Source organism: Lithobates pipiens, unplaced genomic scaffold (assembly GCF_037356315.1).
Source record: "Lithobates pipiens isolate NorthernLeopardFrog02 unplaced genomic scaffold, aLitPip1_a1.2 Scaffold_16, whole genome shotgun sequence".
Lineage (NCBI taxonomy): Eukaryota > Metazoa > Chordata > Amphibia > Anura > Ranidae > Lithobates > Lithobates pipiens.
In genome coordinates, this window is record NW_027507748.1 from 314358056 (window position 1) to 314375721 (window position 17666).

General features: G+C 41.1%; 1 protein-coding gene across 2 annotated transcripts in view; it reads right to left on the reverse strand.

Annotated features, from left to right (window-relative positions):
* The window catches only part of TSHB (thyroid stimulating hormone subunit beta), a 36775-nt gene extending 19782 nt beyond the window's left edge, over nucleotides 1-16993 (reverse strand). For both annotated transcript variants that reach the window (XM_077481641.1, XM_077481642.1), the window contains exons 1-2: nucleotides 16898-16993; nucleotides 7208-7294 (exon numbers count right to left, since the gene is read on the reverse strand). The gene's annotated coding sequence lies outside the window, so the exon portion shown is untranslated. The remainder of the gene's footprint in view (nucleotides 1-7207; nucleotides 7295-16897) is intronic.
* Nucleotides 16994-17666: the final 673 nt, after the last annotated feature.

Below are 17666 nucleotides of genomic sequence, written 5' to 3' on the forward strand. Positions count from 1 at the left end.
GTTTAATACATTTTCAAAGACACACTATATTACCAAACGTATTGGAGCGCATGCCTTTACACGCACATGAACTTTAATGGCATCCCAATCTTAGCCCCCATGCACACGGTCGGACATTCCGATGGAAAGTGTTCGATCGGATCGCGTTGTCGGATAATCCGACCATGTGTGGGCTCCATCAGACTTTTTTTCCATCGGAATGTCCGACCAACAAAGTTTGAGAGCTGGATATAAAATTTTCCGACAACATGATCCGATCGGACTTTGTCCGATCGTTTGTAGAGAATTCCGATCAGACAAAGTGGCACTCATGCTCAGATCAAATTACGAGACCAAAGCTATTGGCTACTAGCTTGAACGTAGTCCCGTCGTAACGAACTAACGTCATCATGTTATGCAACACCAGTTTCGGAAAAAATCCAATGGATTTAGTGGTCGGAAAGTCCGACCATGTGTACAGGGGCTTAGTCCGTAGGGTTAAATTTTGCGTTGGTCCACCCTTTGCAGCTATAACAGCTTCAACTCTTCTGGGAATTCTGTCCACAAGGTTTAGGAGTGTGTCTATGGGAATGTTTGACCATTCTTCCAGAAGAGCATTTGTGAGGTCAGGCACTGATGTGGAGAAGACCAGGCTCGCAGCCTCGCTCTAACTTATCCCAGAGGTGTTCTATCAGGTTGAGGCCAGGACTCTGTGCAGACCAATCAAGTTCTCCCACCCCAAACTTGCTCATCCATGTCTTGATGGACCTTGCTTTGTTCACTGGTCCGAATCATTTGGTGGAGGGGGGTTATGGTGTGGGGTTGTTATTCAGGGGTTGGGCTGGGCCCCTTAGTTCCAGTGAAGAGAACTCTTAAAGAGGAAGTAAACTTCCACCTTTAAATTTTACCTACAGGTAAGCCTATATTAAGGCTTACCTATAGGTAGTGTAAAATATCTCCTAAACAGTTTAGGAGCTATTTACTGTCCTAGCAGCCAGTTATATCACTGGCACATGCGTTCTGAAGCAATGGCTGCTTGTGCCGTTTCTTCTGAGCAGTGTGGCGTGACTGGCGGCTCCTGCGTGCATGCTCTGTGACTGGCTGGAGCCACAAACCCAGAAGGAAGACCGGGTATAGATGGACACCATCTCCAGCAATGACATTGCATCACTGGAAGGCTTAGTTTTCAGGTAGGTTTCACATAATGTGCTAGTATGCAATGCATAATAGCATATTATGCCTTTGCCTTGCAGGTAAGACAAGAAGAAAAAAAAAATACCGGGTTTACAACCGCTTTAAGGTACCAGAATACCAAGACATTTTGGACAATTCCATGCTCCCAACTTTGTGGGAACAGTTTGGGGATGGCCCCTTTCTGTTCCAACATGACTGTGCACCAGTGCACAAACAAGGTCTGTAAAGACAAGGATGAGCAAGTTTGAGGTGGAGGAACTTGATTGGCCTGCACCTGACCTTAACCCAATAGAACACCTTTGGGATGAATTAGTGTATATACTATAGTTTGTAGCCTGGTCTTGAAGTGGTTAAAAGAGAAAAAAAATCAAATATGTGCCTATTGGTGCTACAGAAACAATACGTTACTTTGTGAAATTTAGCAGTGCCAACTCTGTGGCATAGAAAAACTTAATACAAAAGAATTGGACGCTCTAAAAATGTTTCTGTGTGATGTTTGTTAAGCCGTGTACACACGGGCGGACTGTATGGCCTACTTAGTCCGTCATACAATCCAACGGACAGTCCGTCATACTTTCGAATGAACGGACTTGACCACACACGGATGCACAAACAGTCCGTCGAAAGCTTGCGCGATGACGTGTACAGCACGTACGACGGGACTAGAAATAGGAAGTCCAATACACAGCAATGCACCCTTCCGCCGTGTAAATCCTTTCTGAGCATGCGCCATTCTTAGTCCATCGAACTAGCCTACTGACGAGCGGATTGTCCGCTTAAACCAAAGTATGACGGACAGAATTTCGAAAAATCCGAAATACTTAGTACGCCAGACTGCACGCTGAAAAAGTCCGCTGAAGCCCACACACGAGCGGACTGTCCGCTGAAATGTGTTTCGACAGACTAAGTAGGCCATACAGTCCGCCCGTGTGTACGCGGCATTAGTTAGCTAGTCAGTTAGGCTGAACCATAGGAGGATTTCTGCATGGGCAAGTCTTTGCTATCTGCTGGAAAGTTACTATGAAAAAGGTTTCTTTGCACAAGGATTCATTTGTTATTTTGCCACTAGATGGTGTGTGTGTGCCACTCTACCTTGAACCTTGAGTTCTGGTTCTAAAGCCTAAACATGTTTTACCTTAAAGTGATACTAAAGTCTTGTGGTTTTTGTTTTTTGTTTTGTTAAAAATGGTTTTGCACAGAGCAGCCTACCAGATCTCTCTCTTCTTGAGTCCTTCTTCGGTGCTCCTGATCCCTCCATCCTATTAACCCCCCCCCCCCCCCCACAGCAAGCAGCTTGCTATGGGGGCACCCGAGCTGAGCTGTGTGTCCATTCCATTGAGATGGAGCCACTGCTGGCCCGCCCCTTTCTCTTCTTATTGGCTCACTGACTGATTGACAGCAATGGGAGCCAATGACGCTACTGTCTCAGCCAAACAGGAAGGGAGCCCCGGACAGCTGAGTCTCTCGGGTAACATCGCTGGATCTAGATGGACTTCAGGTAAGTATTAGAGGGGCTGACGGAGGCTGCTGCATTAGGATAAAAAACATTTTCCTTTATAACCCCTTTCATCAATTCCTTGCAGTAAGGTGCAAAATGTTTAGGTAGCAGTATGCCCCCTCATTATACCTACCTGAGCCCTCACTTGATCCAGCACTGTGCCCATCTGTAGTGCCACTCTTCTCTCTCCCCCTACTCTCACAGGCTTGACTGAGTAGCAGGAGACGTTGGCTCCTGCTGCTCTCAGTCAAGTCCTGTGACGAGTGGGCAGGGGCGGGGCTAGGCCCACAGGTGTGCCACCATAGGAAGCATACCAAGAAGAGGAGCCAAGAGCACCGGCAATTGACCCAAGAAGAGGAAGATTGGGGCTTCTCTGTGCAAGACCATTGCACAGAGCAGGTAAGTATTAACTCGTTTGTGTTTTTAAAAACACACAAAAAGAAAAAATAGTGTTTACCATCACAATTGCCATAATGTGAAGTAATGTGTTTGTGTCTGGGAGAATGCATCACTCTCTAGGAAATGTGAGGCCTTCATTCTTAAATGATTATACTGCTGTCTTGGCTCTGTTCCCTCTACGGGGGGGGAATAATCTACACACAAAAGTTGTATTTGTTTTGCTGCTGCTGTCTCTTATAACCTCTGCAGGTGGAGAGATCTTTAAGCAAGGAGTGTGGTACTTGCTTGGTAGTGCAGTATTAGTTAGAACATTAAAGTAACAGTGTGGTATGTTTGTATACTACTGTATTGCTCATGTTTTTTTTTTGTTTTTTTTTTATGTTTCTTGATATTGTAAAAATGTGTCTTCCCCTTTTCCCCTTCCCATCCAATTTCATTCTAAATACTCGCTCCCAAGTTGAGAGTATAGTAGACTTTGGGACATATTCTAAGTTGGCGGTGGGTGAATGTAGCCACCCTGCTGAACTCAGGAGTGTTAGTCTCAAATTAAAAGTCCCTTTCCTGTGCAGTAATATGTGCTTTAATTTTGGAGCATATGAAACCCTTGCCCTCTCTTCCATTGACTGAGTAAATAAGCCTACTCTGTGTGTAGCACCCTATAGTGTGCTACTAGTGGTAGTGCAGGTAAATTAAAATCTGCCTCAGTGCTAAGCCTGAACCTCCCTCTGGTTCTGGAATGTTGCCGAATATTCTAGAAATGAATGGGTAGAACCTGGGAGGGTTATCTTGCATATTTAGGGTCCCTGAGCCTCTCCCCTGGAAGTGGCCCTCGAGGGACCCCCATCAGTTAGGGGCTCTACCTCAGGCCGAGGCTCAGGTGGCAGGATCCTACCAGAAAACAAGTTGGAGGAAGCTTTCCATAGAGGAAGCAGGAGCGAGATGAGAGAGTCTGAGTAGATCAGCACGGTGCCGGGAAAACAAGGGGAGAGACTGCCACAGGCACTTGTATGCTTAAGTCTTCAGCCTTGCCCTGAGAGATCTCCAGAGTGTCATTCGGGTGGACTGGTACAGAGTGTCCGTCAGGTAGTCTGGGAAGAAGAAGCAGCCAAGTGGGCTGGTGAAGCAGCAGCCAGGTGGGCTAGCATTTCTGTCAGAGGTAGAGCTGGGATCAGTGTCTAAAGGGAAGCAGAAGGTGTTGCAAGAATGCAGTTCACTCCACATGTGTTACTTTTCCAAGGGACTGAGAGTTCCTAGCCTTTAGGGGCTGTTAAGCTAACAAAAGACTGTTAGTTCCTAAAGGAGTGAACTAAGCGGAGTTGCACAAAGGATCACATTATTGTGCAGAAGGATCATGTGAGAGCTGTAAAAAAGGGAGGAAGTTGTTCCTGGTTCGTTTTTGTGATTGTCAAGTTGGGCATCCCATAATTCCCATCCCCATCCAAGTTATTATCACCTAAAAAACAACAAAAACAAGCTCAAGGACTGTTTTCTGTGTCTGAATGCAAGAAGGAATTGTGATTGGCTGTGCAGCAGGGAACGCTGACATTTGCTTATCCTATGGTAGTTACATATGTTTCACCTCAAAGTGACTTCCCAATTCTTTACAAGCCCCCCCCCCCCCCCCCAGGTTCAACCCAAAATTGAGTATTTGTGCAGCAATAAAAAAAGCAAAGGTTTCATATAACTTACTGTTTATTTTTTACATTAATATACAGGGCCATCTTTAATGCAGGGCAGAAGGGGGGGGCAGCTGTCCCAGGCCCAGTCATTGTTGTGGGGTCCACAGCAGCTGCCTCTTGACCCCCAACTGCCTGCAAATATCAGGATCACAGCTTTGGGCGCACTAGTGTTCTGTGATCTGATGGGCAGCTGTGGTTCCCAAACCCTTCCTCAGCACCTTCAGACAGCCGCTCTGTTGCATTTCTGGTGGCAGCAGGAGTAAATTCTGCATTAGGGTCCCTAGTGTTGATGATATGATGGGCAGCTGTGCTGCCCAAACCTCTCTCTTCCCCTTCGGCAGCTTACCCTACACAGTGGAGTAGAAAGGTGTTTCTGTGCCAGGCAATCACTGACTCTAGTACACAAGCCCAGTAAGTGTAATGAAGCCGGTGCCTTCCAAGCGCAGATATCCCTCCCAAGTCCCTACTCCACTGTAAGGCATAGGCTGACAGAGGTGAAGAAAGAGGTTCAGGGCAGCTCAGCTGCCCATAAATATCATCAACACTAGTGACCCTAATGCAGCTACACGAGGTGTACTCCCACCACCACCAGTGAAGCCACAGTAGCCTGAGAAATTGAATGGAACTGTATGTGGCCATAGGGTATTAAACGGCTTGCAAAGATGTGTGTGTGTGGGGGGGGGAGGGGGGTTTACATAAGATGCTGGAAGGTACAGAGGTTTGGAAGGGGGTCAGAAATGTGCTAGAGGGTACGAAGATGTGCAGCAGAGTTCAGAAGTGTGTTGTGAAGGAGATGTTGCAGAAATGTGCTGGGGGAGTACATACATGAGTTAGTTGGCACATAGATGTATTTTTCACAACCACCACCATGGATGTTATATATGTTAGTTTGGAATCACATCGTGTTCTGTTTGTCCTGCTGGGCCCTTGTGGATCCATGCCCACAGTTCCCGGCCAGACGTCCACATGTAGGGTGCCGGAGGCATGGATATAAATGTTTTTTTTTTAAGCATATGATTAAAGCCTGAGGCTCTAATTGGCTTAAAAAAAGGGTGGGCTTGGGGCACAAAGCACTGTGCCCTGAGCCCACCCAGCTGTGTGACATTAGTTACATAGTTAGTAAGGTTGAATAAAGACACCAGTCCATCCAGTTCAACCTGAGTGCGTATCTACAATTGTCCCTATCCCTGTACATTGCACACTCACATCGGTCCCTACCCTCAAGGAGCCCACAATCCAAGGTCTCCATTCATATACTAGTGCCAATTTTTTGGACAGAAGCCAATTAACCTACCTGCATGTCTTTGGATTTGGCATGTCTAGCGAAATAATATTTGCTACTGTCTTCCTGATTCTCCTCCCGGCCAATCAGGAAGCTGGTCCTGAGACCCAGTCTTAGTACTCCCGGCCAATTGGGTCTCAGGACCCATTTCCTGTTCAGCCAGGAGGAGAATCAATGGCCCTGGAGCGAGGAGTAGCTAGAGCGAGGAGCAGCAGCCCTACCCCGGATCCTTGTCATCTGCCTGCTAAGGTAAGAAGGCCTCTGATCGACGCCTTCCCATCTCTCTCCCACAAGGAGGGGGTTATCCCTGCCTTCCCTCCCCCCGTGGGGGGGGGGGGGGTGAGATCGCTGGTGTATGGTATTGCGCTGGATGCAGAAAGGAATACCCAAGATGGCGTGAGCTTCAACCAGGAATTATAAAAGGAAGGAAACAAATACTCATAATACAAGCTTTTCTGGGAAATATAGTGATGTGCATTGTCATGATTTGAACTATTGCCCATATGTTTTTTTTTATTCATGGCTGGCTGGGTTTACTACCACTTTAACCACTTGCCACAGTACACTTACTGTGGCAGGGTAGAAGCTGCAGTCTCAGCGATGTACCATATATCGCTGGGCTCTAGCGTGTCCCCTGGGGCTCATTACCCAGCTGCTGTGAGCGGCCGGGGTATCATGAGATTTCTATGATTGTAATCATGTGATCGCTATGACCAATGTAAACAAAACAGTTGAAGAAATTTGATTTATTGAATATGTTTTTATAACAGATAGTAGAATATGTCTGGGTTTTTTCAAAAATTTTGGGGAACTTTTCGTTTATATAGAAAAAAATAAAGAAACCTGTGGTGATTAAATAGCACCAAAAGAAAGCTCTATTATAAATAAAATGATATCAATTTCATTTGCGTACAGTGTTGCATTACATAGCAATTGCCAGTTAAAGAAATCAGTGCCGAATAGCAAAAATGCCTTTATGAAGGGAGTAAAAACTTCCAGAGGTCAAGTGGTTAAAGAGGAGTACATAATCTGTCCATGTCACAGCTGCAACATCATACTCATTTTATAGTGCTTCTTTTAGTGACTGCATTCACCATTCTTGTTAAATGACTGCTATGAGAAAAATGTATTACACTGTAAATTAAACATTACAACTAAAACATTTAAAACAATTACCTGTACAATGTATTGTTGTCTAGGCTTTTTTTCAGCAGAAAAGGTTTCCGAATTGATGCAACTTCAGTTTATGGTTGTGATTCTGATCTATTAATGGATTAACATTGAGATTAACATTGAGATCAGAAGAGTTAGTGAACATACTGTATTGCTAGATAGGCATAATGTACCTATGACATTTCTCAAAGGGTCAGGACCAAAGAAGGTGTGCCGGCTGGCTCTCGATCAGTGCTCTTAGCCAATGTCTGAGAGCGCTGACCAGAGTGTTTGGGGGGAGGGGGGGGGGGGTTGTGCATTCTCCTTGTCAGAACACAATAGCACAGCAGGGGTGATTGCTGTACTAACATCATATTGTTAGTATATAGGCTCCGACCTAAGGTGTATTTTTTTTAATCAACCCACTGGGGTGACTGAAAGAAAAACAGCTACTAGTGTGTATGGAGAGCCTTCAGAGCAGCATATTTTTTTTTACGGAAAGTGAATTTACCTGCCCTCTGACAACGTGGACCAGCTCACATTCATTAACTTATCTAATGGGGCTATTTTAATTTTTTTTTTGCACATTTGTATCTTTATTTTTTGCTAGAAATTACTTTAAACTCCCAAACAATTAAATTGCATTTTTCTGGAGAATAAAATGATGGTAGTTGCAAATTTGTATATTGCATGATATTTGCAGAGCTATTTATTAAATGCATATTTTCAGAAAAATACACCAAATGAACTTCTGTGCAAACACAACCCAATTTTTTCTTAAAATATAAAAGATGGGGTTGCCTCGAGTAAATATATACACTACCAAACATGTCCAACCTTAACCACCTACTTCCCATACACAGTAAATATACTACGAGTGGGCGGCAGGTACAGGCACAGTCAAATACATGTACCTTCTTCCAGGTTTGGGGGGCACATGCGCACACGCCTCATGCCGACCTGTGCTGTGATTGGACACAGTACGAGTTTGGCAGCAGATTTCAGCCAATGATTTTGGCTGAAACCCGCTGATTGACTTTGTCCAATCACACAGAGTTGTGTTTACAGGGAACAGCAATCTGGCTATTTATTCTCCCTGAAAAGCAGGGAGAAAAAAAAGCATCCAGATCAGAAAGTAAAAGTAGCACACATAACACATTGTTAGGCACGCAGTTAACCCCTTGATTGCCCCTAGATGTTGACTCTTTCCCAGCCAGTGTCATTAAATAATTGTCAGTGTACAGTATTGTGTCACTAGCAATGTCAGTGTGTGACCTTCTCAGTGTCTGTTCGTGCCAGATTGGCCACCACTATGAGTCCCTGATCATCGCCATTACAGTACACTGTCTATAGCTGCATAAATTCTAGTATATATACACACCATAGATTGTAGATGCTATAGCTTTTGCACAAACCAATTAATATACACTTGTTGGTATTTCTTTTTTTTAATCCAAGACATCACAATGCATTTTGGCCTAATTCATGAAGAAGTTAGTCTTTTTGATTTTCTTATTGATGTTTTTATTGGCTAGGTTTTATAATAGAAAGTAGAAAATGCTTTTCTCAACATTTGCTAACTTTTAGTTTACATAATAAAAAAAAAACAGTGGTGATCAAATATGAAAAGAAAGCGCTAATTGTGTGAAAAAAATTATAGAAATTTAATTTGTGTACAGTGTTACATGACCGCACAATTGCCATGTAAACTAGAACAAGGAATAGCAAAAAATGTCCGGGACATGAAGGGGGTAAAACCTTCGGTGCATACTAACACATTATGACATTAACTCACACGTTGTTGCTATCACAAAGGGGCTAACAAGCTTTAGCAGGTGACATGTCCTCTGTATGGAGACATAGGGGGTCTTACACCTTAAAAATGAACAGGCATCTCTAGAGATACTCAGATAACTTTCATCTTAAAGCCCTTTGCCATCCGTAAAAATAAATAACAAGCTCAAGGCTGCAGCAGCAGCTGTGAGCTCTCTTTAACGCCCTGTATACCATACAATTTATAAACTCACCTTAGTGGAAAAGGAGTTAAGCCTGGTACACACTACCACTTATTTTTGTTCAACCCAGCAGGGCTGAAGAAAAGAAAACCTGACAGCTCAGGAGGAGCTACTGTACTATGTGACATTAGTACAGAAATCTTCCCTGCTATGCTATTGTGTTTAGACAAGGGGGGTTGCTTCTCCCTCCTGCCAGAACACTCCAGCCAGCGCTCTCAGACACTTCCGATCGGCAGACCTTTTTTGGTCATGGCCCCATGCCGCCTGGCCCGTTTGTCAAATCAGCTGCAGTACACACATGCCAAATGTTGGCCAGTTTCTATTGAAACAGCCGATGCTGCCAACATTTAGCCCATGTGTACTAGGCTTTAAGGTGAGAAGGAGACAATAGGGAAGGCTTTAAGGGGGGTGTTTCACTCCCTCCCAAATCATGGAGAGTTGCACGTGGGTGGGGTTAGATTGTTAGGAACAATGTGGTCCTGATCAGTCTAAAGGACCTGGGCTTCTCTGTTAAAGGCAATTTGTGGCAAATGTGGTCTTTATGCTCAAATGCCTGTGAAAGGACCCTACGTTTTGGATCATTAAAGAGAGGGACCAACAGTAGGTGGCCACCCTATTAAATCCCTGATACAATTGTAAAATGGGCAATAACTATCCCAAAAACTCAAAATGTGACACTTTGAGGAGGTTCTGCTTGAGAACCTGTCTGTCACATTTGCTGATGGTGGCAGGATCCCCTGTGATGGCCAATGTGCCTCCAATTCTCTGGTCCTTGAAAGGAAGAGCAATAGCACTGCTGCCTCAGTCCCCCTTTTAAGAATTGTTTAATTCCCTGCAACCTGGCAGCACTCACTGGCAGCACCTGAACCATTTAATTGCTGACTATATTGGGTCCAGGGCTGAGGATCCCATGGACTATTGAGTGTCCAGGCTGGAACTTGTACTGTATGAACTGTAGCTTCAGCTCAGCAGGAGGTTTTGTTACTGAAAAAGAAATAGCGAGGGACTGTCCCCTGACAGTGTAAGCTGGCTCACATTCATTAAAATGAATCAGTCAAGGATTACCAATGACTAACCCCTGCTGCTGATGTAACAGACTAACTTAAAGTTCTCATCTATATATATTGTACATTCACATCATTCCCTGCCCTTAAGGAGCAATTACAATGTAAGGTCCCTAACTCACATTCATACATGCATATATTAGGGACAATTTAGGCAGGACCCCGTACTACCAGCATGGTAGTACTTGCATACTGTTCTGATGCTAGCCGTATTCTACCAAAACACATATCTGAAGTGAGATAGATATCATATAAATATATAATATCTCTCTGTCTAGACACACGCACAAACACACAGTGTTTATTGCCATATGCGGATAATTTTCAGGAAAAAAAAACATACTTGGCATGCATTAATACATCTAGATTGTGACATCATAAGTAGTACAAAACAGCAATATACAGCACACAATGCACATTATCAAAATTCTTCCCAAGAGAATCCAAACCTCAATATCAATCTGGAGTGTATGGATGTCTGTTCCATTCCCTGATCCAGTCGCCTCACCAATGCTCCACCCTGCCCACCTCAACCTATATCTAAAAAAAAAAAGAAAGACTAAACTAGGCACCTCTATTTTCTACCTCTAGGGGCTCTCCCTGCCTCCATTTCAGAAGAATCTACCCAGCAAGAACAAATTTTTATAACATTTTTTGAGCACCCTCGAGCCTCAAATTTCATTCTATATATGGGGATATCTGCATTGACAAGTTTATTCCAAGTCCCAGCTAAGAATATCCGTGCAAAGTCAGTTAAATGCTATCAGATTCCTAATGTAAAAGAATAGAATGCGCACAAAAGTTTTGGTATCGTTGTCCATTATTATGTCATTGATTACCCCCAAGAGGCCCAATAGAGGATTACACACATCCAGGAGATCAAAAGTGTCAGCTATAAACTTAGTAACCTGTGACCATAAATGGCCTAACATTAGTGCAGTTCATTAGTCCATTATATGCAAAAAGGACCTCTTAGTAGTCTGACCCTTGTGACAAATGGTACTGTCATACTTCCCCATTTTGTAAAGGTGCTGTGGTGTGTAATATATTTGGAGTAGATAGAATGATACAGTTACGCTATCTTTTGACTGTGGTCATGTACAGTATGTGGTAAGGACTTCAAACTACAGCTCCTCTGTCAGATCTGGTAGAATTGCAAACCATGTCTTACTAGTGCGGTGACAATGTGTATTATCAATCCTAGTGAGACATGAATAATAACTTGAAACCAATTTGTTATGATCTGGCTGTAGCAATAAAGCTTCCAATTTAGTGTTGTAGAAGGACACCTGTCCCGGACCACATTGAGTGGAATATAATTAAAACACCATGAACTAGCTATCCCACATTCAGCCTGCAATCATTCAATGGATTTGAACACTCCATCCTCATAAAGGTAGTGTACATATTTAATATCATACTGTGCCCACCTATGACCCACTTCTATTTTAAGGAATTCCCCCAAATTAGTGTTATACCAAAGAAGTATATTTGGTGAGATATAGAGGGGTTTCAAATTTGTTTAGAGCAAATAGTGAAAATCCTTTTTTATGGTTGCAATATAAGCATACTCTCAGATGTGAGAATCTCTCTTCTATAAAAGAGAGTTTACCAGGGCCCCAAATGATGTCTCTACTGCAGCTTCTAGAGTAATTTCCTCATTGTTCAGTTGGGCCAGTAAATATGCATTAATATGTATTATGAATAAGTGTAATCTGTATTAATTAACAAGCAAAATAATATGAGTGAATATAGGGTAACACCAAGCCACTCCTACAAACAGGCAATTATATAATTTCAAAGCACACCCTAGGTACCTTAGATCCTCATTATTGAAGTGTTAAATCCTGAAAAAGTTGTTTAGGGATGTATATTGGGTTATTAGAAAGGATACAGGGAAACTCTGGCAACAAAATTATCTTAATTCTGCCTGACAACGTCAATAGGAGGTCTATCCATTTCTGAGACTTTTCCCTAAATGCTTGAACAACTGGCCAGAGGTTGTTGTCCGTGAACGATCCCGAAGGGAGCTGTATGTGAACTCCAAGATATTTGAAATTATCTGATATCTAAATAGGGCATGAAGAGGGAGGTATGGCTGCCTATCCAGGGGAAACCATATCGATTTTGCCCAATTTATTCTGGAAAAAAGACGCTGTTTCCGGGAATACTGATGTCAGTTCCATATACGTTTGGAACGCACGCCACCAATGGTGGTTTCATACGATCTGTTCCATGCTTAATGCTTGTTATAATCCCTCTTTTTGTAAGTACCCATCTTTTGTTTAAATAAATCAATTTTTGATGGTACTTCGCTATTAGTTAAATTTTTTACTTCTGAGTACATGTCTATTTGGCTCAAACTCTTCACCAGGGAATCCTGGATCTGCTGACCTGACTTTCCACATACCATCCTAAAGACATCCATACCAAGCCTAAATTGACCCACCAGACTGAAAAGCTGGGGTCATGTGGATCTGGTGAGTAGGGACACATAAGGGGGTGTTGTGCACCTGAAGTTTTTCAAGCATCTTTCTTTTGTTCACTTTAAATTGGAGCACCTTGAGTTACTTGTTTTTGGACTTTGTGTTGGTTCATCATATTTTATTTTTATTTAGTATGTTTGCGAACGCTGTATTTATATGTTTTATGTTTTACAAGTGATTAGCACTTTGTGTATAGCAGCTGCAATTTTTTCACTTTACTGATTTACTTTTTTGTCACACTATCAGCGAGAGTTTGTATATTTAGTATATATATTTTTCAATTTATTCTGAATGCCAAGTAATCCTCAAATTTATGAATAAGTGAGAAAGTCGCAGACAATGAGGAATGCTGATCACTCAAACATAATAGCACATCATCCGCATACATACAGCGATAGAAGTCTATATTTTTAATATTTTGGGAATAATTGCAGATATTGGGATGGGAAGAGGTGTAGGGAATGTAGAGTTATGGCTTTTGATGTGTTTTTGCACACTTTGTTTTAACAATTTATTGAACTTTTAGGACACGCAGTGTAGTAGTGCAAAAAAAAAAAAGAAACACATGAATCATGCTACTAAACTACTGTGCCACTGGCTAATTTGTACAGAATTGAGGACCTTAGCTTTATTGATGGGAAACTTTCCAGTATGTTTTATATCTGTTGTGGCTGCTACGTCCATGGTTAAATTAGGCTTATTGCCACATGATGAAAAAAAAACAGCCAAAACTACCACAAAAAGCTTTTTTCATGGTGAAATTAATCAGATTGGGGTGCTGCGACTGTATTTAAGGCAAGCTAAATGTAAGAGTTAAAAAAAATAAAAATCAATTAAACATCTAAATTATGCTACTGTATTTTGCAATAACACCACACTCATCTTAAGGGCTTTTGTGGAGTGAAGGAGCAACAGCTGTGGCATAATTTAGTCATATTTATTACAGAATGTACAGTGCTCAGCTATATATGCATAACAGCAGGCACTCACACATAAATTGTTATCTTTAAAAAGGTGAGTGTTGCGATTATGCAAGTATACTATAGCCACACATGACATATGGTGCAATACATGTCAAAGGGCTGAACTATGCTGCCAATGTGGATCCTGGGTGCCACAACAAAGGCTGTTTGCCCTAATGTACAACTGTGTGCAAGAGTCCTATAGGCATCTCCCAAGCAAATATATAGATTTTTTTTTTAGCTCCCATATTGCCATTAAAGTTACATCAAAGGGACCCTCTCCCTGCTGTACAGTTTTTTGTTGTTTTTTATTTTGCTTGTTAAATGTCCCCTATGGCAGTGCCTAGCTCTTTTCGAAAATAGCTTACCTATTAGCTTTGAAACTAGCTAGAACTTAACCTGGCTATAAATTGGAAGGCGTTTCAATGAAAATTCTTAGGAAAAGAATGTTCTAAGAAAGTTTGTTAGTTTTTCTAATCATTAGTGGGTTAAATCGACATTTGTTTGACCACTGTGACAAGAAAATTCAAAGCGGGGGGGGGGGGGGGGGGGTAAGATGGAAAATTTGTCTTAAACAGAAAACAAATTTCTAATAGTATATGTGGTTTTCATTTGCCTCATTCATTTCAAAATTAAGTGTTAAGAACACACAATCTTTTGAATGGCATTTGAATGTTTTGAGAATTTTCATACAAATTTTCTTCGCAATTCTATCCATCTATGAACAACTTTAGTATCAAAATTCTCCCCAAATAGACTTCAATGGGGTTTGAGGCTAAGTTTTATAGATTTCAAGAAAAATTTGATAAACCCTCTGCGAATGGAACCTGAGCAGATTTTCTCATTGTTAAACAAAAACAAAAAAAACCCCCCCACAAATATAGTATATTAAATATATAAGCTAATATACTCTAAATACATCAAAAAGTACTCCTATGACCAAAAAAAGTGTAATTTTCTTAAAGTTTGTACTAAAGACAAAAAGTTGAGTAAGTGAGGGTTATAACCCCTGTAAGGTTTTGTTTCCATTAGTGGATATTTCCCTTCACTGCCTTTCCCAGAGCAAAAACTGCAGTTTACTGGAAATCCCTCCAAAGTGAGGGAATACTTGGTTGTCACCAGGTTAACTGACTCTAGTGTCCCTGTTGGAAAGTTTCCCATCTATTACTGTTTTGGGAGGCAACCCAAAATTTAGGAATCTTATTTTACTTTCAATTTAGATGATAACAGTGAACAGGATACTTAAAAAGGTTTAATTTTGATATTTTTTTGTATTTTCTGTGTTGTTTTCTTTCCCTTTTTTTTTGCCAGCGCAGTTACACCTTTCTTTTTTCCACACTTAAAAAGGATGATTCTCTCTAATGGGGGAATAGACGCCAATAAAAACCTGGAAGGTGTTTTAATCCCTCTATAACCTATAGAAAACTAAGATAAAAAATGGTTTGCATTTAGTTATACTTTAAGCAAATTGTATCTAAGCAGTTCAATGAGCTAAACTGAAATTTTTCATTCAATAATTAACATTGAAATCACTTTGCCCATCCCAACTGGCCGTGCGACTTGGTGCACCCTCATCAAGCTGTCTTCACTGCAGCCTTGAAAATGCCTCTGCCAGCAACAACTTCCTGTTTACATGGCTGTATTCTGCAATGTTTCTTTTATATCTCACTTTTAGTATGTGGCTTTGACCTAGTTGTGTGTCATTGCTCCAATTGCTAAATAAATAAATAAATAATTGAAACTAAAGGTTATTGCACTGTGCACACCATCACTGTTTATACACCATCATCCTTTATTAAACAAGCTTCGACAGTTCAGTGCTTATGGCTATTATACACCAATGCTAGAGCAAATGCAACTATGTAGTTACCTTACTAAAGCTGGATACACACTATACAATTTTCTGTAGATTTTTTTCCTTCAGATTTACGAAAACCATATAATATGGAGGGCAAAACCTTAAGAGTTTTCAATTTGTATGCAATCAGACAGGCCCTTGCACTACATGGTTTTGGTAAATCCAAAAGGAAATCAAACAACAAAAGTTGTATAGTGTGTTTGGGGTCTAAAGCGAACGCAGTACACGGAAAGATGCACCCTGACCTATTTTTATGAGCTATGTAGAACCTACCAGAGTAAAATATCTGCACATGAGAATGCTTGCAATGCTTCTAATTCCTTTGGAGTAAGTTCGCCTACACCAAAAAAGAGACACTTGCTGTCTCTGTAAATTAAAATGGTTCTAAAGCTAAAAGGTTTTTTGTTATCTTAATGCATTCCCTGCATTAGGGTAAAATTTTTTTTACAACTTTCTGCATTAAAGTGAGTGTAAACGATCACCTTGGGACACTTGAAAGGTATGTGCCAACTACTATGATTTTTTATATGACAGGCCATAGGACCTACTTCAATGTCAGAAATGCCTAAGATGTAATGTGCTTGGCTGCGACATAAACCAAATATGCTTGATTAAGCACTGGCACGTACGCCGAATGTAGTAGGTTTCATAAGTTTTCATTGCTAGTTATGCTCTATGCAGGCTTGCAACACTTTACTCACAAATATATCTACTTACATTGTGGCGAACTTGCGCACATTTAGTAAATGAGGCGAAGTAAAGTAAAAAAAAGAGGGTTTTCGTTAATGCATGATTGGGTGTTTAAATGAAGACAGTTTGACCCTTTGTTAAGCTGAGTGAAAATATTGCACTTCATCTTCGTGTGGTTTAAATTCATTCCAATGAGGGATTTGTCCATTCAAATGTGCCAATGCATTTGCAAATGCTGTCAACAAGCCTGGTTTATCACCTGTCTCAAAAAGACCATAGATGCTGGTGCTCATGGACGGTGTAATGTAGATGTACACTAACTGCATTGTGAGTTACCATCTATGCGCCCTATGATATCTACACCAGTATTTACATTTTCCATTCAGATTATTTCAAGCGCTGGTTCACAGAGATACACATGTGAAGCTTTACCCTTTTACTCTGCATGCAAACATACTTGGTATTTTCTGCAAAACAATCTTCACAACATAATTCCTAATACAAGTATTGAATAATATTTCTTAGAATTGACATATCATTGAAAAATGCATTGGAAAATATTGTTTCTTGCAGCAAAAGCAGTTTTATGTACGCGTGAAGAGGGAAGGGAAAACAAAGCAAAATTAAAATATCTCATACCTGGTGTTTTGTCCTGGCAGTGCAAAGTCAAATGGTACAAACCTAATGGCAGACCTACTTTATATATCAACTGCACGCCTCTGCATGACTCTTTTTTGTGCTGCATTAAAATTATTACTTTCTTATCAGTGACCTATCTTTTGTAAATTCATAACAGCGTGAAAGAAGATTGGACAGGAGCAATTATGTAGGGAAGCACGCTGAAAGTTATACAACCTAAGCAGGCAAAAGAAAACAGCAATAATTGGATGTATTTCAAACAAACAACACTTCCACGTTTCCTTTAACCCTACCCTCCTTTTCCTTTCCCCCTTTCTTTTCCTTTAATCTTTTCTCACTTTTTTCTTGATTCCCAAATCCAGACAGGGAATGCATAATCAGATTTCATTCTTTTTGCTGGTTTTGTTTTGAAATGTTACAACATGGTAAAACACAATTTTTTTTTTTTTTATAGCGCCCATTAGTTGGCAAGTGTTTGTATATGGAAACTTTTTTTAACAATTAATTTTTGTAATAAAATATGTTCTTATAATGAAGAAGGTGTTCATGGTAGTAATAAAAGTCTACAAAGCCTCTAAAATGGAAAATTTTATACTTACCCGACGTTAGAGATGAGCTGTACACCCCCCGGTTCGGCTTGCAGCAGAACATGTGAACTGACAAAAAGTTTGTGTGAACATGCGAACACCATTAAAGTCTATGGGACCCGAACATGAAAAATCAAAAGTGCTAATTTTGAAGGCTAATATGCAAGTTATTGCCATAAAAA